Below are 25,147 nucleotides of genomic sequence, written 5' to 3' on the forward strand. Positions count from 1 at the left end.
ACAATTACCTTTCACAACTGGCTCAGGACCCAACAAGAAGGGGAGCACTGCTAGACCTAATATTAACCAACAGGCCAGACCGCATATCAAATATACGAGTAGGGGGTCACTTGGGTAATAGTGATCACAAAATAATAAGTTTTCATGTATCCTTTAATAAAATGTGTAGTAGAGGGGTTACAAGGACACTAAACTTCAGGAAGGCAAATTTCCAACGGTTGAGAGATTATCTTAGTGCAATAAACTGGGACAATATCCTGGGACAAAGCTACACAAAGCAAATGGGAGACATTTATTAGCATCCTGAATAGGACCTGTGCACAATATATACCCTATGGGAATAAACATGCTAGAAATAGGAGGAAACCACTATGGCTAAATAGAGCTGTAAGGGGTGCAATAAGTGACAAAAAGAAAGCATTTAGAGAACTAAAGCAAGTAGGTAGTGATGAGGCATTAAATAAATACAGAAAATTAAATAAATTCTGTAAAAACCAAATCAAGGCAGCAAAGATTGAGACAAAGAGACTCATTGCCAGAGAAAGCAAAAATAATTGCAAAATATTCTTTAACTACATAAATAGTAAGAAACTAAAAAATGATAGTGTTGGCCTCCTTAAAAATAGTCTGGGTGAAATGGTGGATGAGGAAAAAGCCAATATGCTAAATGATTTTTTTTCAACAGTATTGAAAATCGCATGACAGAAAACATGATCAGTGATGACAAAAATTCTCCATTAAATGTCACTTGCTTAACCCAGCAGGAAGTACGGCGGCGTCTAAAAATCACTAAAGTTGACAAATCCCCGGGCCCGGATGGGATACACCCGCGACTACTGCAGGAATTAAGTAACGTCATAGATAGACCATTATTTTTAATCTTTAAAGATTCCATAATAACAGGGTCTGTACCACAGGACTGGCGTATAGCAAATGTGGTGCCAATATTCAAAAAGGGGACAAAAACCGGACTTGGAAATTATAGGCCAGTAAGCTTAACCTCTACTGTGGGTAAAATCCTGGAGGGTTTCCTAAGAGATGCTATACTAGAGTATCTGAAGAAGAATACCTCATGACCCAATATCAACATGGGTTTACGAGGGACCGTTCCTGTCAGACTAATCTGATCAGTTTTTATGAGGAGGCAAGTTCTGGACTGGACCAAGGAAATGCAGTGGATGTTGTGTATATGGACTTTTCAAAAGCTTTTGATACGGTTCCACACAAAAGGTTGATACATAAAATGAGAAAATTAGGATAGGGGAAAATATATGTATGTGGGTTAAGAATTGGCTCAGTGATAGGAAACAAAGGGTGGTTATTAATGGAAAACACTCAGACTGGGTCTCAGTTAACAGTGGGGTACCACAGGGGTCAGTATTGGGCCCCCTTCTTTTTAACATATTTATTAATGACCTTGTAGGGGGCATACAGAGTAATATTTCAATATTTGCAGATGACACTAAACTCTGCAGGGTAATCAATACAGAGGAGGACAATTTTATATTACAGGAGGATCTATGTAAACTAGAAGCTTGGGCTGATAAATGGCAAATGAGCTTTAATGGGGATAAATGTAAGGTAATGCACTTGGGCAGAGGAAATAAAATGTATAAATTATATTCTTAATTGTAAAACACTGGGCAAAACTGTAACTGAAAAAGACCTGGGTGTATTGGTGGACGACAAGCTCACGTTTAGTGGCCAGTGTCAGGCAGCTGCTGCAAAGGCAAATAAAATAATGGGATGCATTAAAAGAGGCATAGATGCTCATGAGGAGAACATAATTTTACCTCTATACAAGTCATTAGTGCGACCACACTTAGAATACTGTGTACAGTTCTGGTCTCCGGTGTATAAGAAAGACATAGCTGAACTAGAGCGGGTGCAGAGAAGAGCGACCAAGGTTATTAGAGGACTGGGGGGTCTGCAGTACCAAGACAGGTTATTACACTTGGGGTTATTTACTGTGGAGAAAAGAAGGCTTAGGGGTGATCTTATTACTATGTACAAGTATATGAGGGGACAGTACAAAGACCTTTCTACTGATCTTTTTACTCTGAGGCCTGAGACGGGGACAAGGGGGCATCTTCTACGTCTGAAGGAAAGAAGGTTTAATCATAATCACAGACGCGGATTCTTTACTGTAAGAGCAGTGAGACTATGGAACTCTCTGCCGCATGATGTTGTAATGAGTAATTCACTATTAAAATTTAAGAAGGGCATGGATGCCTTTCTTGAAAAGTATAATATTACAGGCTATATACTAGATTCCTTGATAGGACGTTGATCCAGGGAACTAGTCTGATTGTCGTATGGAGTCGGGAAGGAATTTTTTTCCCCAATGTGGAGCTTAGTGTTTGCCACATGGGTTTTTTTTGCCTTCTTCTGGATCAACATGTTAGGCTATGGGTTGAACTAGATGGACTTAATCTTCCTTCAACCTTAAAAACTATGTTACTATGATACTCAAAATGTCCTTTTTTAATCCCCAACCACTTTTGTAATTTGCTTTATTATAAAATACTCTCCTCTTCTCCCTACACAGCTAATCCCTATACACTGTGTGCAGAATTATTAGGCAGTGAGTATTATGATCATATCATTTTTATGCAGATTTTCCAACTATTCATTGTATAAACTTGAAAGCTGATTGGATAAAGCAGATCAGCTGATGTGTATTTGTGTAATCAGGGGTGTGCGACCTAAGGATACAATGCCCCTTATCAAGGTGTGCAGAATTATTAGGCAGCTTGTTTTCCTCAGGCAAAATGGGCCAAAAAGAAGAGATTCTGGAAAGTCAAAAATTGTTATAAGTCTTATAGAGGGATGCAGCACTCAAATTGCTAAGATATTGGGGCGCGATAACAGAACCATCAAAAGTTTTACAACAAATAGCAAACAGGGTAAAAAAGCCGCACGTTAACTGCCAAAGATTTGAGAAGAATCAAAACGTGAAGCAACCGGGAAGCCATTATCCTCCAGTGCTGTCATATTCCAGAACTGCAACCTCCCTGGAGGCCCGGAAGTACAAGGTGTTCAGTGCTCAGAGACACGGCCGAGGTGAGGGAGGCTGAGCCCGACCACCACTGAACAAGACACAGAAGGGGAAACGTCAACACTGGGCCAAGAGATATCAGAAGACAAATTTTTTAAAGGTTTTATAGACTGATGACATGAGAGTGACTCTGAAGGACCAAATGTATGAGCCCGAGGCTGGATCAGTAATGGGCACAGACGTCCATTTCCACTCAGATGCCAGCAAGGTGGATAAATATGAGCTAGTTGAATCTTTTGGGGTTCAAGATGGACTCAAAAAAAAAAATCAATTCTCAAACCTACTGCAAGTTTTTAGACGATACTTACATCTGGTACAGGAAAAACCTAAGATTTTTCCGCAGGGCAATGCTCCATTGCAGCATCGAAGTCTCCACTACTCGGCTGCCAGAAAAAGTCTTAAAGATTAAAGAATAATGACACAGCCCCTTCCTCATCAGACCTAAACCCTACTGAGAACTTGTGGGTCCTTCTTAAATGGGAGATTTAGTTGAATGAAGACAGTCACCTCTCTGATCAGTCTGAGAAAAAGCACGGCACTTCTGGATCCTAGGTGCAGAAAAAGGATCCTAATCCGTAGATGAACTGAAAAAGAAAGCACTTCCCGTCTGAGCGGTGGATACAGCAGACATGCACCCAGCGCTGTTGTAGGCAGCACTTCACTATACAGAGGACTGATGAAGGTCTTGTTTTGACCGAAACGTCTCTTATTATTTTCTACAATAAATTAATTCATTCTGAACACATTCATGCGTGCCAAATGTCTTTTGCACCTCTCTGATCAGTGTCTGGGAGGCTGTGGTTGGTGCTGCCCAAAAAGTCAATCGTCAACAGATTAAGAAACTTGAAGGAAAATCATAGGTGGCCAGTGCGATCCTCCTGTGCCATGCTGTGCTGGGTGCTGTCTGAGTGACCAATGTGTGATTACAGCAGCAGCAGTGGTTTCCAAATCCCTACTTAAGTTCCCCACCATCCTCCAACCCCCATCCCCAATCACCTTAATCCCCAATTACATTTTCTCTGTCCCCCTCATCTGTCACCCATGTCCAGCAACTAGCACATCCCCACAGAAACCTTGCACATCTAGACACACACACACTCTCTGACTCTATTCTACCACTGACATCCATATCTTCACTTCATGACCAAGACAGCGCCACTGCTTTCTACAATGCCACTCTCGCATCAGCTATTGCCCCTCTTGTGCATGGCAGAGCGCGACTAGTCAATAGGCAACCCTGGCACAATAACCTCACTAAACAGCTTCGGCAAGCGTCCAGGGTTATGGAATGGTGTTGGAAGAAAACACATTCGCAAGATGACTTCACTGCATTCAAACAACAACACTCGCATTCAAATCAGCCCTCACCTCTGTTAAACAGGCCTACTTCACAACCCTCATATCTTACTTATCCTACAACCCCAAACAAATATTCACTTTTAACTCTCTCCTCCGCCCTCCACTGCCCCCTTCGACCTCTCTCATCTCTGCTGAGGAGTTTGCCACACACCTCAAAAACAAGATTGACCAAACAAGGCAAGTCTTCACTGTCCAACCACCACAACCCCTTTGTTTTCCTGACCATTGCCCTTCCCCCATAACCTCCCTTTCCAACATCATGGAAGGAGACCTTACTCATCTCCTCTCCAAATAACACCTCACCACCTGTGCACTCGACCCCATCCCATCTCCTCCCCAACCTCACCCCCACACTGATCCCATCCCTAACCCATCTCTTCAACCTATCACTAACTTCTGGTACCTTACCCTCTGCCTTCAAACATGCCACAATCACACCCATCCTCAAAAAGCTATCCCTTGAACCAACCGCCTTGTCCAGCTACCGCCCCATATCGCTGCTCCCATTTGCCTCCAAACTCCTTGAGCAACACATTCACGCTGAACTTTACTCTCACTTCTCATCTAATTCTCTCTTCGACAACCTACAATCTGGCTTCCGCCCCCACCATTCCACCGAAACTGCCCTTACCAAAATTACTTATGACTTACTTACAGCCAAAGCTAAGACAATTGTGTACTCCGTCTTGACCTGTCCTCTGCCTTCGACACAGTTGACCACTGCCTCCTACTACAGATTCTCTCTTACTTTGGCGTCAAAGACCTTGCCCTATTTTGGCTCTCCGCATACCTTTCTAACTGCACATTTAGTGTTTCCCACTCCCACACTACCTCCTCATCCCGCCGCCTCTCTATTGGGTGTCTCTCAATGCTCTGTCCTAGGACCCCCTACTCTTCACCATCTATACGCTTGGCCTGGGACAGCTCATAAAATCCCATGGCTTCCAATACAATCTATACGCTGACGACACCCAGATCTACCTCTCTGGCCCAGATGTCACCTCTCTGCTGTCCAGAATCCCAGCATGTCTATCACCCATGTCCTCCATCTTCTCCTCTTGCTTCCTCAAGCTCAATGTGGACAAAACTGAACTCCTAATCTTTCCCTCATCTCACATATCTTCCCCACCTGATCTTTCTATCACAATAAATGACATCACACTTTACCCTGTACCAGCAATCCGCTGCCTCGGAGTAACCCTTGACTCTGCCCTGTCCTTCAAACCCCATATCCAAGCTCTCGCCATCATATTTCCAGAATAAGTCCTTTCCTCAACCCTCAAATCTACTAAACTGCTTGTGCATGTCCTCATCATCTCCCGCAACACCCTCCTCTGTGGCCTACCTGCTAACACTCTCGCACCCCTCCAGTCCATCCTCAACTCTGCTGCGTGACTAGTTCATCTCTGGCCTCGCTACTCCTCTGCTACCACCCTTTGCAAATCCCTTCACTGGCTCCCAATTGCCCAGCGTATCCAGTTCAAACTACTAACACTGACCTACAAAGCCATCCATAACCTTTCTCCTCTGTACATCTCTGAACTAATCTCCAGATATATTCCCTTACATAATCTCAGGTCCTCGCAAGACCTCCTTCTCTCCTCCACACTTATTCGTTCCTCACCCAATCGCCTCCAAGATTTCTCCCGAATATCCTCCATCCTATGGAATTCTGTGCCTCAACACGTCCGATTAGCCTCCACATTTGGATCCTTCAGACGGAACCTGAAAACCCATCTCTTCAAACAAGCTTACGGCCTGCCAGGACCTTGCTTGCTGCCAGCTCAACACCAGAGCAACTGCAACCCCCCCCAACCTACTGTCTCTGCCCCATTCCTGTAGAATGTAAGCCCGCAAGAGCAGGGTCCTCTTCCCTCTGTACCAGTCTATCATTGTTAGTTTGTTTACTGTAAGTGATATCTGTATTTGGTATGTAACCTCTTCTTATGTACAGCACCATGGAATCGATGGCGCGATATAAATAAAGAATAATAATTTTTGGCACACTTTTTTGGTGACTTTTTACGTGTGTGCGTCCAGCGTGCACACTCCAATTGCTTTCTGCGCTGAGCATCCTTGCTCAATTTTTGGCGCAGTTTTTTTTTTTTTTTTTTTGCGACACTAACGTCTGCGCTTCCAGAGGTCGCAGTGCTCTGATCAGTATTGCTGCTCATCAGAATCTGTGCTAAAGGACTTTTTATATATATTTTTTTGCTATAAGTAGAGTAGCGAACGTCATAGTGTCAGCCCAGTAACTTCTTAGCTAGCGCATTAGGGGAGCTGACAACGGTAGGGCAATATATGGAACTGTACAAGCTATACCCCCTGAATGCCCTCCTGTCCTGGGGTTGAGTGGGAAAATTATGTGGGAATTGGTGCACCCACTGCTGGATAAGGGTCATCACCTCTACGTTGATAACTTTTACACCAGCATACCACTTAAGACCCTCTCTGCCGAGGTACAGGGGCATGCAACACCGTGCGAAGAAATCAGAGAAGCCTCCCTAATCTGCCGATTGGGCAGTTGCTGAGAAAGGGCGAAAGAAGAGACCAATGCAGCGACAACTTGCTGGTGGTCAAGTATAAGGACAAGACAGATGTCCTTATCTTGACCACCATACACCGTGATAACAGCTCCCTGTCACTGTCCAAGGTACCACAACAGATGTCCCAAAGGCAGATTGTATCCTGGATTATAATAAATTCAGGGGGGGGTGTGGATCTCAGATTAGGACCTCAAACCATACAGTGCCATGCAGAAGACAAAAGTATGGTACACAAAAATAGGCCGTGCACATTGTACAGATGGCTCTGTACAAAGCTTTTGTGCTGTTTCGATGTACAGGCAATACGGGGACCTTCCTTCACTTTCAGGAGGTAGTCATCAAGGCCCTAATGTTTAGCACTCAGGAAGGTGAGGATCCCAGTACTTCTAAAACTAAAGGTGTCCATATTGTACCAGGGCAACATTTTCCCAGTGAGGTTCCCCAAACAGCGAGGAAAGAAAGACCATAAAAAGGTGCAGTGTATGCTCCAAGAGGGGAATCCGAAAGGACACAATTTACCATTGTGAAACCTACCCTGAGAAACCTGGCCTTTACATTAAGGATTGCTTCAAAGCGTAATGCGCATTCGTCAATTAATAAAATTAGTTTTTACCGTTAACACAACACCCTTTTATAGTCGGATGTACTCCACACAACTTACACATACCACTATATTATAAATTCATACACTAGTAAAACCAAAAGCATTATCATTACTATAACTATGCTTCTAGATAAATTCCATGAGGGGTGTAGTTTCCAAAATGGGTTCACCTGGGGTGGGGGGGTTTCCACTGTTTAGGCACACATCAGAGGCTCTCAAAACGTGACATGAAGTACGCAGACCATTCCAAAGTCAGGAGAAATTGCACAACAAAGGTTGGGGTCCATTTTCTCCTGCTGCCCTTGTAAAAATGACCAAATTTGGGGCTAAAGCAACATTTTTTGCTGGAAAATCTAGTTTTTTAATGTTCACGGTTCAACGTTGTAAAATTCTGTGATGCTCCAGTGGGTTCAAGATGCTCACTACAAGTCTAGAAAAATTCCTTCAGGGATGTAGTTTCCAAAATGAGGTCACTTGTGGGGAGGAGGGTTCCGTGGTTCAGGCACATCAGGGGCTCGCCAAACACGACATGGTGCCCGCAGACCATTCCACAAAAGTCTGCATTCCAAAACGTCCATCCTTCCTATCAGAGCTCGGCAGTGTGTCTCCGCAAATGTGACATGTCTGTTCTCGATTCCAGCAAATTTTGAGTTCCAAAAGTTAAATGGTGATCCATCCGTCCTCCCAAACAGAATCGGTATACTCCGGAGAAATTGCACAACAAAAATTTGGGGTCCATTCTCATGTTACCCTTGTGAAAATAAAAAAGTTTGGGGTTAAAATAACAATTTTGATGGAAAAATTTGATTTTTTATTTTCATGGCTCAATGTTACAAAATTCTGTGAAGCATCTGTGGGTTCAAGGTGCTCACTACACATCTAGATAAATTCCTTTAGGGGTACAGTTTCCAAAATGGGGTCATTTGTCGGGGCTTTTCACTGTTTAGGCACATCAAGGGCTCTCGAAACGAGACATGGCGTCCACTATCGATTTCAGCTAACCTTGCTTTCCAAAAATCAAATGGTGCGCCTTCCCTTCCGAGCCCTGACAGTAGTTGTCCACCACATATGGGGTATCTGTATACTCAGGAGAAATTGCACAACAAATTGTTTGGTCCATTTTCTTCTGTTACCCTTGTGAAAATGCAAAATGTGGAGCCAAAGCAACATTTTTGTGGGAAAAATTACAATTTTCATTTTTTCCCTTCCACATTGCTTTAATTCCTGTGACGCACCTAAAGGGCTAATACATTTCTTAAGTGTGGTTTTGAGCAACTTGACGGGTGCACTTTTTAGAATAGTGTCAACTCTTGGGTATTTTCTGTCACATAGGCCCCTTAAAGTCACTTCAAAAGAGATGGGGTCCCTACAAAAAATTGTTGTTTTTTTAATTTTGCTGGAAAAGGGAGAAAGAGTACCATCTGTACCTTTAATAAAACCGGTCTAAATTTGGCTGCCTACGAAAATGACAGCCAAACACCAACAAATTAATTGTGGAAACTGGTCTCTGACTTGGTAGCTTTGTAATCAGCATTTATGCATTTTTCATTTTTTCCAGTCAAGTTTTCAAGAGTCCTTCAAGCAAAACCATTTTCTGCTTGAGAATTTCATGGCAGGAGACGTCTCCGCAGGCATCAAAACGGACCGAACTTAGTGAGTATTACCGGTGCAGAAATCCTATATTATACAAGTGAGGGATTACAGGGGAATTCCGCTCTATAATGTGGAAACAGAATGTTACAGCCTCGGAAACAAATTGAGTGATTAAATAATAATTCCCCCATGGACATTAGCGATGGCCAAGGTGTAATTTGTCTAATCAAAGGAATGCAGAACAAGTCTTTACCGGTCAGGTCCAGATGATTTGTGATTCCAGTTTCCCATTTTACACCTGCACCAATCTGTAGAATAGAAGGGCTCTGGAGCTCATCAGACTGCGGTGCCCCTTTTGGCCTCGCGTAACTTACTCTATGGAGAGACAGCAAGGCCCCACAACTAGGACAGGTCATACATCTTCAGAAACAGTTTATAAAACATTTCCTGTAAGTTTTCTTAAAAGTGATTCTGGATAATATGCATTTGTTTTATTTTACAACCCGAAGAAGCAGTTTTTCTTCTTGATCCCGAAACACTTAGGACCCAACTCATCAAGGAGTTTATGCCCAAAATTTTGGAGTAAAACTGCATGAAACGACGCAAAATGTTTTACGCAACTAAAAATTGAGCGGGGATTCATTTTTTCTCTTTATTAGAAGTATAGAAGAGGCACTGGTTTGGAGGAACTATTAATGGAAGACCACTGTTAACCATTAAAGGGGTTGTCCAGTAAAACAAGTTATCATCTGTAGGATAGGTAGGATAGGTGATAATTTACTTACTGGTGGGGTTCAGAGTGCTGGGACCTGCACCAATTGGCAGTTTGTACACCCATTATAAAAAGGAAGCGGCATGTTGGATACCCGACCACAACTCTACCACTCCAGGGAAAGCCAATTGCAGTATTCGGGAGCCCCGTAGAGAATGAAAGGAGCGGCAGTCGGGCATCTGATCTGTCTCTCTATTTCGTAATTAAGATAAAAGTTCCCAGTTCTGCTGATCGCTGCGGGTCCTAGAGGCCGGAAACCCAACGATCAACAAGTTATCACCTATTGTGGATAGGACTATACCTGGTTTTCACCCAGACAACCCTTTAATGGGGAGAGTAGAAAGATTTAACAGATTTACCAAAGGGCTCAAATGAGTAAGATATTAACTACAAGACTACAGTACGTAAGGAACATTACTATATAGAGGCATCAGTACTGTATGGTGGCCACAAGGGATAATACTATTATATCAGGGCACAAAAATGGGGGCACCTTAGACCGCCCTTGTCATATTATTAGCTATATTGGTGTTGCCGTTTTGTTTAGTAACAGTATTGTGTTTTGTTTTTTTTAATTGTACGCTTGTGTTATTATTTATTTTGAAAAGGACCAATATAACTTTATAGACCAAGCAACGCCACGCATCTAAGGGTGCTTTTACATAGTGTCAGTAGGTGGACACTCAGACGTAGGAGGCTGCGACTGAGTGTCCGCCTCCAGTAGGCGTTTACTCAAGAAAATGATGCACACGTTCGCTATGTTGGCACTATTATAGTCTATGGCCTCGTCGGCGAATACGTCCAAATCCAGTTTTGCAGGGGGGGGGGGGTTTGGAAGTAAGCCCCCACGAAGCCACTGAACAGGTGCCTAAACGCAATGTGAAAGCACCCTAAGCAACCGCCTTGTGGTAGTCGGTGACTCAGCTCCAAATTTCGTCCTGGAGCCTGTTCGACTTTAGCTACACCACCGAGGAAATGGCTAATATTGCTGTGACTCTGTGGCATGCCTGAAGGCCATCCGCATCAGCCTTTATCATGTAGCAATTTCGGTCATTGTAAATTTGACACCTGTGAAACAAGGGGCGTAAAAAGAAGCATGCCAAGTATGGCAAAAAGAAATTGCATCTCATCACTTCAGAAGAGACTTGCTATACGTACTAAATGGTGGTCACAAGGAGACCAGGAACTCCCATTCCAAAATTTGGAAACTGATGTAGATCCAGATTTTCATCAACTGCACTCAGTGTAGCAGTTTCTACAAGTCAAGGGTTTTCAAGAATTGACTTTTGGGGGGGAAGGTCGTCTCTTAAAGGGAATCTGTCAACAGCTGTTTGCTATTTAATCGGAGGGCAGCATAACATAGAGCAAGACATCCTGATTCCAGGGATGTATCATTTATAAGGCTGTGTGTTGTAGTTTCAATACAATCAAGTGTTTTATCAGCAGGAGATAATCACTTCCTGACTGTGTCACGTGCAGGCCAGTCAAGCTGTGTAACTCCGCCCCCACCACTGATTGGCAACTTGCTGACAATATACATAGGAAGCTACCAATCACGTGTGTGGGCGGGGTTATACACAGCTCAGCATTCTGACCACTGCTACATCTACAACAGATAAAACATAAATCCTATCAAAACTGCCCCAAGCAGCCCAGTAAGTGACACATCACTGGAATCAGGGTCTCTCACCCTATATAATGCTTCTCTCAGACTACATGGAAAAACCAGCTGTCAGATTCCCTTTAAGACAGTTATCTAAAAACTTCTAAAAGAAGATTCCTTTTGATGCCAGCTCCAAGTGGGGTTTATTGTCGCCTGGACCTCATGGGCAGCACATTATTACAGTATATGATACACTGACTGGACAATACTCTGGTGGTCTACCTTTGTACCCTCAACTGTAGGTTATGCCTTCAAAACATCTTCAGGACAGGTCCAAGAAAAGGAAATAGAATTGCCCCAGAGATTCAAAGCTCAAAGATTGATTTAGGTCCATTACTGAACAAACACGTCTTACATTTGGGCGTTCTAGGAAACCCAGATAACTGAGCTCAGAGGGTGATGTAGAAAGGAAAGTTAGCTAAATTCAGAAAAAATACACTAATGATTATACCAAGAAACATTACTAAGTAAATGGTATAAAGATTATTTAGTGTTGACTCCTCCACATCAAACTTCTGAACCGCATGTGGTGATCACGCAATCATTTTCTTTTGTTACTGTTAGTCACAGAGTATAAGCCAAGAAGCCTCTGTAATATGAATAAAAAGAAGAACTACTGGTAGAAGCAAATATAAAGTATTTCTGTCTAGAAGAAGTTTTCTAAACTGTTTTAGAACTGCAGAAAGTAGCAGCCAGAATATATGATGTTTCAACCCGACAGTTGTTATTAATGGGCAATGTGGGCTATATAGAAATGCTCTCTGTCTTTTCATTTTTCGCTTTATAAAGGCGATATAAAAAGAAATAATATACATACACATTTCATTTGTCATGCTAAATAGTGTAATGGAAGCACCAGTGTTGTCTTTGCTGACCTCCAGCCCCGAGCGTGGGCTGAAAACTCCTGCTGTAAGTCAGCTGTGCCCGGCTACATAGCCACCATCGGCATATTAGCGAGAACGGATAGGAGATCAGATGGATCTAAGGCTTTTACATTATTTTGATAAAAAATTATGTTAACTAAATACCCTTTATTATTTATCATTATTTTTGCACTGTGCGATTTATCCATTTACTTCCAGCTATTTGGGTATTTTGCTTGTTTTTGGTTTTTCTCTGTCTAGTGGCCTTATGTGAACATGCATTTACATTTTGTATGCACATCAATTTACGTTTCAGTTCAGACTCCCAGGTTTTATCATTGACAGCTTGAAGTCTTTTGTGGTAGTTGTGGATGAGGTTCTTTATTTTCTCAAATGGTACAGCTGCCCATTCTTCATTGTAAAAAGCCTCCTGTTCCTGTAAATTCCAGGGCTGCGCGCTTGAGATCTCCCCAGAGTGGCTCAATGATATTGAGGTCAGGAGACTGAGATGGCCACTCCAGAACTTTCACTTTGTTCTGCTGTAGCCAATGACAGGTCGACTTGGCCTTGTGTTTTGGATCGTTGTCATGTTGGAACATCCAAGTATGTCCCATGCGCAGCTTCCGGGCTGATGAGTGCAAATTTGCCTCCAGTATTTGCTGATAACGTGCTGCATTCATCTTTCCTTCAACTTTTACCAAGTTTCCTGTGCCTTTGTAGATCACACATCCCCAAAACATCAGCAATCCACCTCCGTGCTTTACTGTAGGAATGGTGTTCTTTCATCATAGGCCTTGTTGACCTCTCTCCAAATGTAACATTTATGTTTGTGGCCAAAAAGTTCAATTTTGGTCTCATCACTCCAAATTACCTTGTTCCAGAAGTTTTGAGGCTCGTCTCTGTGCTGTTTGGCATATTGTAGGCGGGATACTTTGTGGCATTTGCGCAGTAATGGCTTTCTTCTGGCGACTCGACCATGCAGCCCATTCTTCTTCAGTTGCCTTTTTATTATGAATCTTGAAACAGCCACACCGCTAATTTTCAGAGAGTCCTGAATTTCAGCTGATGTTATTTGGGGTTTTTTCTTTGCATCCCGAACAATTTTCCTGGCAGTTGTGGCCGAAATTTTTGTTGGTCTACCTGACCGTGGTTTGTTTTTTCACAGAGCCCCTGATTTTCCATTTGTTAATCACAGTTTGAACGCTGCTGACTGACATTATCAATTCCTTGGATCATTTTTTGTATCCCTTTCCTGTATTATACAGTTCAACTACCTTTTCCCGTAGATCGGTTGACAATTCTTTTGCTGTCCCCATGACTCACAATCCAGAAACGTCAGTGGCTGGATGAAAGAGACAAGAGTCTGTCTGGATCCTAGAAACTCACTCAGCTTTTATGCACACACACTGATTACAAGCAAACAGCTCACAGGTGAGGTGTTACCTTTAGTAGCCATTCAAACCCATTTGTGTCAAATTCTGTGCATGTTATCAGGCCAAAATCACCGGGGTATGTGAACTTTTGATCAGGGTCATTTGGATGTTTTTGGTTGTCATTAAGATTGAAAAAGAGAAAACAAGAGTAGTTTGACAATCAGGGTCATTTGGATGTTTTTGGTTGTCATTAAGATTGAAAAAGAGAAAACAAGAGTAGTTTGACAATAAATGGCTTCACCCAACCAATAACTATGAGTGGAGAAAAAGTTATTTTGCCATCATTCATATTCTCTGAAACAAGGCCAAGAAAGGAAAAATTCTGCCGGGGAATGTAAACTTTTGAGCACAACTGTATATAGAGGATGTGTCCCGTGTGGTGTAGTATATAGAGGACCTGTGAAGTGCAGGGCTTCCGAGACCTCACACAGTTACATTGCAGTGCTTCTACGCACAGAAGTAGGGATTTTTCTCTAGCTAGATATATTACCTATTAATGGACCAAAGATTTATGGATAAAAAAAAAATGGCTACACGTTGCAAAGAATTTTTATATTAAAAAGAGGCAGAAAAAAAGAAAAGCCCCGATACTGTCCCCATTAGCAGATGTACATTAGTCAGCACTTACATTTATAGAATTCTGTATTTTTCCATTGTGAAACGCGTTGTACCTACAGAGAATATAATATATATATATATATATATATATATATATATATATATATAATATTATATTCTCTTGAAACTAAAGAAGTAGGGAAAAATGATCAGTTTTTTTCTGCTTCATCTTAGAATAGCGACGCTGAATGATGTGACTCCAGGTAACCGCACTGGATTATTATTTAAGCAAGTGAATGCGTGGGAAGAAAATAGAGAGATGAAGCACGGATGACTCACAGGAAAGTTACTGAAAAAGAAGATGGTTTAGAGAGAATAAGTTGAAGTTGCAATCTGCCGTGGGTTGGGTCAGGGAACTGAGTAGAGAAACACTGGCGAGATTAATGCAGACGAATACTGAGAAATCGCTCATCATCTTCATATGTTAGCAAATCTGTCCGTCTATTAACCCTTACTCAACATATGCCGTACATGTATGTCATGTGCGGGAGTATGCGGAGGTCTCAGATGTTCAGCCTACTCTACATACAGCAGGCGTACAGCACTTTAAAGAGTCACCGTCGTTTTATTTTTTTTATTATATATATATATATATATATATATATATATATATATATATATATATATATATATATATATATATATATATATATATATATATATATATATATTTATATTTTTTTTTTATTATATATTACACGTGAAAATAAGCAAGTTTGTAATATATCCTAACAGAGAAATCTGCTCCTTTCTCCTCCCAGACTGATCATTCATTCTCAAAATTCTCAATTTACGGTTAAAATCTGTGTTAGGTGAAGACAGACTTTCCCATTACTGAGATGGGAGATGGCAGCTGCTACTGATGAGATTCTATGTAGATGGGAGGGAGGAGCTCTGTCTCTAGCTCCCCCCACTCCGATCTATATAGAATTATATCTGTAGCATCTGCCATCTCCCATCTCAGTAATGGGAAAGTCTGTCTTCACCTAACACAGATTTTAACCATAAATTGAGAATTTTGAGAATGAATGATCAGTCTGGGAGGAGAAAGGAGCAGATTTCTCTGTTAGGATATATTACAAACTTGCTTATTTTCACGTGTACTATAGATCTATATATAAAAAAAAAAAAATTAAAACGACAGTGACTCTTTAAAGTGCTGTACGCCTGCTGTATGTACTATTGATTTATGAAATAAATATTAAAACGGTGGTGACTCTTTAAGAAGCTAGATGCAGGTGGGAAAGATGGCGCATTATGGAACCCATCTCACCCCTTACCAGCAATATAATCACAGGCACCGATGTGTTATCATGGCAACTAGGGGCATACTCAAGAGCGTACTGTCACGGGTTTGTCAGGTGTAATAGACAGTCGCTCTGGATCTAGGTGTAGAACGTCACTGTGCTTGGTATTGCAGACACTTCCTCAATTCTTCTTCCTTTAAGACCCAATGGCAACCTCCCTCCTGCTGTTGATTGACACACCCTTGCATTGGAGTTAAAAACACTCAGTTTGCTTCAGGCAATTGCCGGTGATACCTCTATGCTCTTCTGTGCATGCTTGGAGTACTAGCTGTTGGCTGGTTTCTTCTCTGGTACCCTTGTAGGACAGTTGGCATTACTCCTCTGGTATCTGCTCAAGCTAAGTTAATCCCCTTTTGTTTGTCAACCTTGTTGTCTTTAGTTTGTAGTGCGGACTGACCAGTGCTCATCCCTCCCCCTCCCTATCTAGGGCCAAGCTCTAGAGATATACAGGGTTTAGGGTCCTGCTCAGTGATTGGTGTGGAGCCAATATAGGGACGATAGGGTGAGCAGGGTGATATTAGATCAACCTACGGGTCTCCACTCCCTCTTTCCCTATGGTTTGGGCTTCCTCCCCCTCTTCCTTTTGCGCTGCACTTAGTCTTTCCCACACCTTGCGTGACACGTACATAGAAATCATGGGGCTCCATAGCAGAAGTTCTAATTGGGCCCCCCGCCTCAAAAAAAATAAAAATATAATGAATATTCGGCAAGGTCACAGAAGAGCATCTCTCACAACTTTGCAACCTTCACAAAGTAATTTTCCTCCTACTAGAGCCCTAGATTCCCCTTTCATTGCACACAAAGTATGATGCCAACAAAACACGAACACTATATGATACCCCTACAGTGAATTCCTCCACAGTACCCTTCACATGCACAGTATGATGACCCTACTGTCCCCTACCTTAACTCCCCCGGCAAAGTATGGTGACCCCAACACCGTATGTTCCCTCAACTGTGACCCCCACACACCCCTCCATGTAGCTTAATGGCCCCACACCTCACCACACTGTATAATGGCCCCACACTATCACTACAAACAGTTTAATGGCCCCCATACAGCCCTCAACACAATGTGATTGACCCCAACACAATAACTACTTGCATACTCTATAAATTGCCCCCACATAACCTTCCATAAAGTATAAAGGCTTCCACATAGCCCTCTAAATAACCCCCACATAGCCCTCCATATAGTATGATGCACTCCATAGTCCTCCATACATTATACTGCACTCCCTATAGTCCTCCATACAGAATTATGGCGACCACAATGTACTCAAGGATTTAAAAAAAAAAAGTAACAATACTCACCTCTCCCCCTCATTCTCTCGCTGCCCTGGTCTCCGCAGCGAGCGATCTGAAGGCCACATACCTCAGCACAGCAGGAATCATGTAGAGACATCATCACGCCCACTGTGCTGAGACGTCAGACACAGAGGAAGAATGATGTAAGGAGGAACTTCAGCGGATGCTCCCTCCTAAATCATTGCTCTCAACTGTATCGGCATCCAGCGCCCCCAGACAACCGGCGCCCCCAGACACTTGGCAAAACCAGTTGATGTCGGCGAGATCGGCCACCTTACTTCACAAAATCATCACGGTGCCCAGTGCCCGGTCCTGGGTTCAAACTGGACAACATCTGCAAGGAGTTTGTATGTTTTCCTCGTGTTTGCTTGGGTTTCCTCCGAATTCTCCGGTTTCCTCCCACACTCCAATGACATACTGATAGGAAACTTAGATTCGGAGTCCCAATGGGGACAGTGATGATGATATCTTTAAAGCGCTGGGAAGTCATTTTATCTATTTAACTTTGGCCATCATGGATATTCCTAGACATTGGGGTCACCCACTTTTATCATGATATAGAATGCAACTGAAAGTGCAGCCAACCCTCCCGTCCTTGGACTCTTCTCTGATCTAGAGCATGGGGGTAGTTATGATCACAGGAAGCCCAAGTAGTTAGAAATAAGCTATGAAAAAATATATTGCGCATCCTCTGGATATAAAGCAAAACCAAAAACATTGGGCTGCACAGTTGTCAGTAAAAGTGTAATATGTAGGGGCTCATTCACACTGTGGCCACTAACAGACAAATATAACCTAGAATAAAAACAATAAATATATATTGCCTAAATCTTAACAGGGGTGAAACGACTTTTGCAAATACTTAATTTGCCTCTATAGATTTTTTTTTTTTAAGGTTTCACCTGGATCAATACAAGGATACCCAACCCTGCCTTTTAGGGGTTAAAGATTATTTTTCTGTCACCCATGACGGCACAACGAGAGAGGGATCCACCCTTCAAGGACAGGAAACCTTCAAGATAAAAAGGGCGGTGCCTCTCTCCATCTCAGTGGTTTCCTGTCCTTGATGGGGGACCTTCTGACTTGTCGGGATCAGCTTACCCAGACCAGGGCCGGTCGGTTGTGGCAGGGCACAGTCTCTGCTGCGGCCGGTCCTATGTGTGCTGGGAATCACAGTAAAGGATCTATATAGTTACGGTACCAACCAATCTACCAATTCACAGAGCTCATACCTCTTCAAGACAAATTCTAAAATATAACTTATAAATATCTGTATTAAATTATTGACAGCCATAAAATAACAAACCACAACATCAGTGCACAATGAGAGGAGGGGATAGTGCCTCACCCTATTTAGGCCCTATCTCACCCTACCTTACCGCAGAGGTTGGCACCCTATTTTCCTGCGCAATGGCGCCCCCGCTCAACGATGACTCTCCCTGGGATCCCTATAACACCCTATATTCACGGCCAATGGGGTACAGGGATTCTTAGTGGAGAACACACAGTTTCTTGTAACAAATAGAAACAATGCAGAAATACTCAAAAAGTTTTTATATATAGTACAGACCAAAAGTTTGGACACTCCTTCTCATTTAAAGATTTTCCTGTATTTTCATGACATTGAAAATTGAACACTCACACTGAAGGCATCAAAACTATGAATTAACACATGTGGAATTATATACTGAACAAAAAGTGTGAAACAACTGAAAATATGTCTTATATTCTAGGTTCTTCAAAGTAGCCACCTTTTGCTTTGATGACTGCTTTGCACACGCTTGGCATTCTCTTCATGAGCTTCAAGAGGATTGATGATTCCACAGTCTCCCGAGGAGAAATGTCGGATACCGTCCTGCCTCCCGTTCCGGTACCCTGTTTTTATCTACTGAGTGGTGAGTGAGCTACGTGAAAGTCGACGTATTAATGTAAACTTTTTTCTGTTTCGTCTCTCTCTCTCCCTCTCCTTCCTCCTTTTTCTCTGGTCAGGATGTCCCTAGAAAGTGTACAGAGAAATCCAAATACAAAAAAATTATGCCAGCTATGTATTGAAGAAACTATTTCGGAGGGAACTCCGAACTTTGATTCAAATTTAAAAACCCTTAATAGGACTGAGGTGGAAAGATCGCTAAAATAGTTTTCTCACGCAAAAGAAGCGTCCCAGACCCATAGAGCAAAAACTCCACCCACCCTTTCAGATTCAGAATCCGATGAGGGAATGTTGGATGACTCTACTGACTCTTCCTCTTCGGATAGTGAGACAGGCACAAGTCATTGATTTCCCCTGGAGAGTGTTGATAGCTTAGTTAAGGTCCACAATGGGGTTAGTTGACCAGAAGGCAAAAAAAAAAAAAAAAAAATCGGTCCAAGATATGTTTGGTACTCTGGATCGGAAGAAACAGAGTTTTCCCAATCAACAATAAGGTGCATGGGCTTATCAAGAAGGAGTGCGATAGACCAGAGAAAAGGGGTCCCCTTCCATCCTCCTTCAAAAGAAAATATCCTTTTGATGAGGAAGATACTGCATCCTGGAATAAAGCCCTGAAGCTGGATGTTGCCATGTCCAAGGCTTCTAAAAAAAATCTTCTCTCCCATTTGAAGATACAGGGATGCTGAAGGACCCACTGGACCGGAAGGTAGATACCTTCCTTAAGGGTACCTGGGAATCATCAGCAGGGGCATTAAAACCAGCCATAGACGCAACCTGTACTCTCATGGCTTGGTTAGACAGGTTAGAAGACAGGTTAAAAATAACGAGTCACAGGATTCCATTCTGGCTTCTCGTTCAGTTTTAGGCTATGTGCCCACGATGCAGAAAATTTCTGCAGCGTTTCTGCATGGTCTTGGCAGTCAAACGCTTGCGGATTATAGACGCGTTTTTGCAGTGTTTTTACATGCGGATTTGACTTGCGTTTTTCAAGTGCATTGGGACCTCAAATCCGCATGCAGAAACACACAAATAATAGACATGCTGCGGATTTTTCCGCAAGGAAAATTCCGCAACATGGGCACAGAACATGCAGATTTTCATTGGGGATCATGGGGCACGGATTACCAAGCGTTTATGCTGCGGAAATTCCGCATCAACAACGCTTGAAAAATGCATAATGGACACACAGCCTTAAAAGAAGCTGCGGCCTTCTTATCTGACGCCTCTGCAGATTCCGCCAGATTAGCGGCTAGATCTGCGGCCCTGACTAATGCCGGCCGTAGAGCAGTCTGGCTGAAATGTTGCCAAGGGGATATACAGACAAAAGGGAAATTATGTTCTCTTAAGTGTGAAGGAGATTTTATTTTCGATTCCTCTCTTGACACAATTCTTGAGAAAGCGGGGGGGCCACAAGAAGGGTTTTCCCAAATCTTCCTTCTCGGCTTTCAAACAGTCCTTTCGGAGGAAGAAATTTACCCGCAGAAGAACATCCACAGAACAACCTAGATGGGAGGATCATTTCAGGAGAGGGAAAGGTTTTTTATTCGGCGGGCCCTCCCAAGATAGTCGTAAACCCCTAAAATGACTCTTTATCCCAGGTGGCAGGGAGGCTCTCTCTCTTCCTTTCAGCCTGAGAAGGGATCTCTTCCAACAGATGGATCCTCAGATTGATAAAATCAGGATTAAAGCTGGAATTTCTGAGAAACCCGCCAGAGAGATTTATCCTAACTGCCTTAAGATCCTCTCTACCAGAACAGCAGGCATTGAAGGAAGAGATTTCAGGCCTCCTTCGAAAGAATGTCTTACGGGAGGTATCACCGCAAGAGGAAAGAAGAGGGTTCTATTCCCCCTGATTTCTTGTGAAAAAGCCGAACAACTCATACAGAGTGATTATCAACTTGAAAGTCCTGAACAAATTCCTGAACATTCCATCATTCAAGATGGAAACAATAAAATCAACGATAAGCTTATTATTTCCCGGTTGCTACATGGCAGTGCTGGACCTGAGAGATGCATATCATCATGTGCCAATCTATCACGACTTTCAGAGATACCTCAGAGTGGCCGTAACTGTACAGGGAGTCGTCAGATACTTTCAGTACAGTGGCGCCCCGCATATTCACAAAACCTATAGCGGAGGTTACGGCTCATCTCAGGGAGGAAGACAGATTGATCATCCTGTACTTGGACGACTTCCTAATAGTGGGAAAAACTCACGATCATTGCCTAGCCCAAGAGGATCAGGTGTGCACCATCTTAAAAAACTTACGATGGTGTTTAAACCTGGAAAAATCAAAACTGGTCCCACAAACAACTCAGATCTTTTTAGGCCTTACTATGGATTCAGTTCGAAAGGAATGCCGCCTGCCCGAACAGAAAAAATAAAGAACTTAGTTTCAGCAGCCATAGCAAACCCAATAATGACTCTCAGGGGGACCATGTCTCTGCTGGGGTCTCTCACCTCCTGCATTCCAGCAGTATGCTGGGCCCAATCTCACTCAAGAGAGTTACAATGGGACGTCCTAAAAAACGAGGTCATCCTCTGGGGGCATCTGGAGGGCAGATTGATACTCCCTCACAATGTAATTCATTCACTGCACTGGTGGTTAAGGATGAACATGTTCCGGATAGGCGTCCTCTGGGTTCCCCTTATTACCAGAGTAATAACCACAGACGCCAGCCCAGGGGGTGGAAGGCGCACCTAGACAACCACCCGATACAGGGGACTTGGTCAGAGGGGGAGAGTCTGGAGTCTTCAAACATGTGGGAACTACAAGCAGTAGAGAAGGCACTAATCAGCTTCTTACCCCTTCTACAAGGACATCAGGTAAAAATTCTGTCCGACAACCAGGTCACAGTAGCATATGTGAATCTCCAGGGGGAAACTCGCTCAAAATCTCTTATGCGGGTTGCGGGGAGGATATTTTCTCTAATGGAAGGGAAAGTTCTCTCATTAAATGTCCTTCATATCAGAGGAGAGGACAACATGAAGGCAGACTTTCTAAGTTGCAGGCCACTATTGCAGGGAGAATGGATCCTAAATCATTCAGTCTTCCGTCAGCTAGTTGACATGTGGGGTGCTCCAGAGGTCGACCTATTAGCGACCCGTTAGAACAGCAAATTAAAAAAGTTCTGTTCACTAGATCCCACAGGAAATCCTCTAGTAGTAGACGTCTTCCAGTGCAGATGGGATTTCAGTCTGGCCTATGCCTTTCCCCCAAAGTGCCTCATTTCAGCAGTGTTGAGGAAGATCCGGGAGGATCAGGCACGAGTGGTCCTTATAGCCCCCTTCTGGCCCAAGAGACCATGGTTCTTTTGGCTAAGAAGCATGTCAATCACGAACCCCTGGATTCTTCCAGAGATTCCCGACCTTCTAGCTCAAGGTCCTGTATTCCATCCTCAGGTGAAAGGATTGCACTTAGCGGCCTGGAATTTGAGAGGTCATTGCTAGAAGTTCGAGGATTCTCATCAAATCTAGTTACTACTCTTCTAGGTAGTAGGAAACCGATCACAACTAGGATTTACGGTAGAACCTGGAAGAAATTCTTGTCATCTACAGGATTCTCCCTGGGGGGGGGGTTCCCGTAAGAGCAATTTTGGAATTTCTTCAGAAAGGGCTGGAAAAAGGCCAAGCGGTTAGCACCCTAAAGGGCCAAATCTCTGCCTTAGGGGCCTTGAATAATCATAATCTGGCCAGTAACAGATGGATTTCAAGGTTTGTGAGGGCATGCATTAGAGCTAAACCAGCCCCTATAATAAGGGTCCCTTCTTGGGATTTGAACTTAGTGCTAAAAGCATTAACAAATTCTCCCTTTGAGCTCCTTAGATCAGGGTCCATAAAGTTACTTACCCTTAAGATAATACTTCTCGTGCCTTAACATCAGCACGGAGGGTTAGTGAGTTACAGGCTTTATCTTCAGATCCACCTTTTACCTTAATTCTAGGCGATAGAGTAGTTTTGAGACCAGACCCTGCTTTCCTACCTAAAATTGTATCCAAGTTTCACATGTCTCAGGAGATAGCCCTACCATCCTTCGGTCCTGAACCAAAAAATAGCCAGGAGGAAAAATGTCATACCTTGGATGTCAGCAGATGCCTTATACACTATTTAGCATCCACAAGCTCATGGAGGAAGGATAGGGCTCTATTTGTCTCCTTTCAGGGCTCCCGGAAAGGGACGAAGGTCTCAAAAGGCACTCTATCAACGTGGATCTGGGAAGCGATCAGGATGGCCTATACGGGGTCAGGCAGAGATCCTCCTGACAATCTGAAGGCCCACTCTACACGGGGCATGGCTGCTTCCTGGGCAGACAGAACGCACGTGCCCATTGAGCAAATATGTAAGGCGGCAACATGGTCATCTCCGTCCACTTTCTATAATCACTATAGGCTTGACCTTTCCACCTCCTCTGATCTCACGTTTGGGAGAAGGGTTCTGCAGGCCGTGGTCCCTTGGTTGCATACCTAATTCTCTGTAATTCTCTCGTTGTGCCATCATGGGTGACAGAAAAACACCAAAGTTACTTACCGGTAATGTGTTTTTTTGGAACCCATGACAGCACATTTACATTCCCTCCCTGTTACTATGGTGATCACCTTCCGGTTGGTGGGTATTGAAGTATTCACATGGGTGAAAATTGTATATAGTTAATAAGATTAATGTACTCTAACTGGAGAGTCCGCTCATGCTCTGTAATCCACTGAGGAGAGAGGAGCCGCCCTTTATATCTTGAAGGTTTCCTGTCCTTGAAGGGCGGATCCCCTCTCTCGTTGTGCCGTCATGGGTTACGAAAAAACACATTACCGATAAGCAATATACGTGTTTCTACTTAATGAAGGATAGATGATAAATGTATTATGGTGGTCTTGATAGCAGAGACCCCAACTGATCCCTAGAAAAGGAGACCCAAGGTTCCCCAAGTTGGCATGTTTAATCACCTTTCCTATGGACAAAGGACAGAACGGTAGTGAGAATGTGCGACCACCAAGTCTATGGACATTGAATGGAGAAGGGTCGCATATGCTCACTACTGCTCTATCCACTGTCAATGGGAGAGGTGGTCGCACATGCTCACTACTGCCCTATCCACTGTCAATAGGAGAAGTGGTCGCACATGTCACTACTGCTCTATCCACTGTCAATGGGAGAGATGGTCGCACATGCTCACTACTGCTCTATCCACTGTCAATAGGAGAGGTGGTCGCACATGCTCACTACTGCTCTATCCACTGTCAAAATGAGAGGTGGTCGCACATGCCCACTACTGCTCTATCCACTGTCAATAGGATAGGTGGTCGCACATGCCCACTACTGCTCTATCCACTGTCAATAGGAGAGGTGGTCGCACATGCTCACTAATGTTCCATTCACATTGGGAACATTGGGTCCCCTTTTTCTAGGAATAAGTGTGGGTTTCAGTGTTCAGACACCTACAGATCATACATCGATTGCTATCCTGTGGATAGAGGTCGTTTATGAAAGTATATTGAAGGGGTATAACCACAATTAAAACTGATCCCTTCTTTATATCAGAGTGGTGAAAATAGCAAAGTGCTGTATCCCTCTTTCTCCAAAGGTCCCATAAACAAACCACGAAAGGAATAGGGAGGTCGAGCGTGCACATCTCTGCCTCACACCGGCGGGGTTCTGCAGGATCCACAGTTCATTCTCGGGCTTGTTGGGGACCCAGCGGAGAGAGCCCCAGTGTAGCATCGGCGTCTCTGCCCCGTACTAGGCAGAGAAGCCGTCCCTCTCACCTCCCCGCTCCTGGCGCGGCGTCCTCCAGCGCTTCTCTCCCCGCTGCTTCCGGCACGCGCTCCTTCCCCGGCAGTGTGCTTAGGGCACGCGCACTCCCCCTCTCTTAAAGGGACCGCGCGCGCCGTCCTAAGGAGTCCCCGGCCAATTGCCGGAGGACCTCCCATATTTAAGGCACCTCCTCCAAAATGGAGGTGCCCGAGCAATGTTGTTGCAAAGCCTTCACTCTGCTTCAGCCCTCAGGTCCCGTTACCAGTTACCTGCCAGATTCCTGCCTGTCACCTGCCAGATTCCTGCTGGATACCCACCTGATACCCGTTTACCTGCTTGCAAGCCTG

General features: G+C 43.5%; 1 protein-coding gene across 2 annotated transcripts in view; it reads right to left on the minus strand.

The window, feature by feature from the left end:
- The window catches only part of NUDCD1 (NudC domain containing 1), a 178,180-nt gene that overhangs the window by 116,859 nt on the left and 36,174 nt on the right, over window positions 1–25,147 (minus strand). The gene's annotated exons all lie outside the window — the stretch shown is intronic.

The sequence above is a fragment of the Phyllobates terribilis genome, unplaced genomic scaffold (assembly GCF_046119375.1).
Source record: "Phyllobates terribilis strain yellow unplaced genomic scaffold, ASM4611937v1 Scaffold_4__5_contigs__length_816908805, whole genome shotgun sequence".
Classification (NCBI taxonomy): domain Eukaryota; kingdom Metazoa; phylum Chordata; class Amphibia; order Anura; family Dendrobatidae; genus Phyllobates; species Phyllobates terribilis.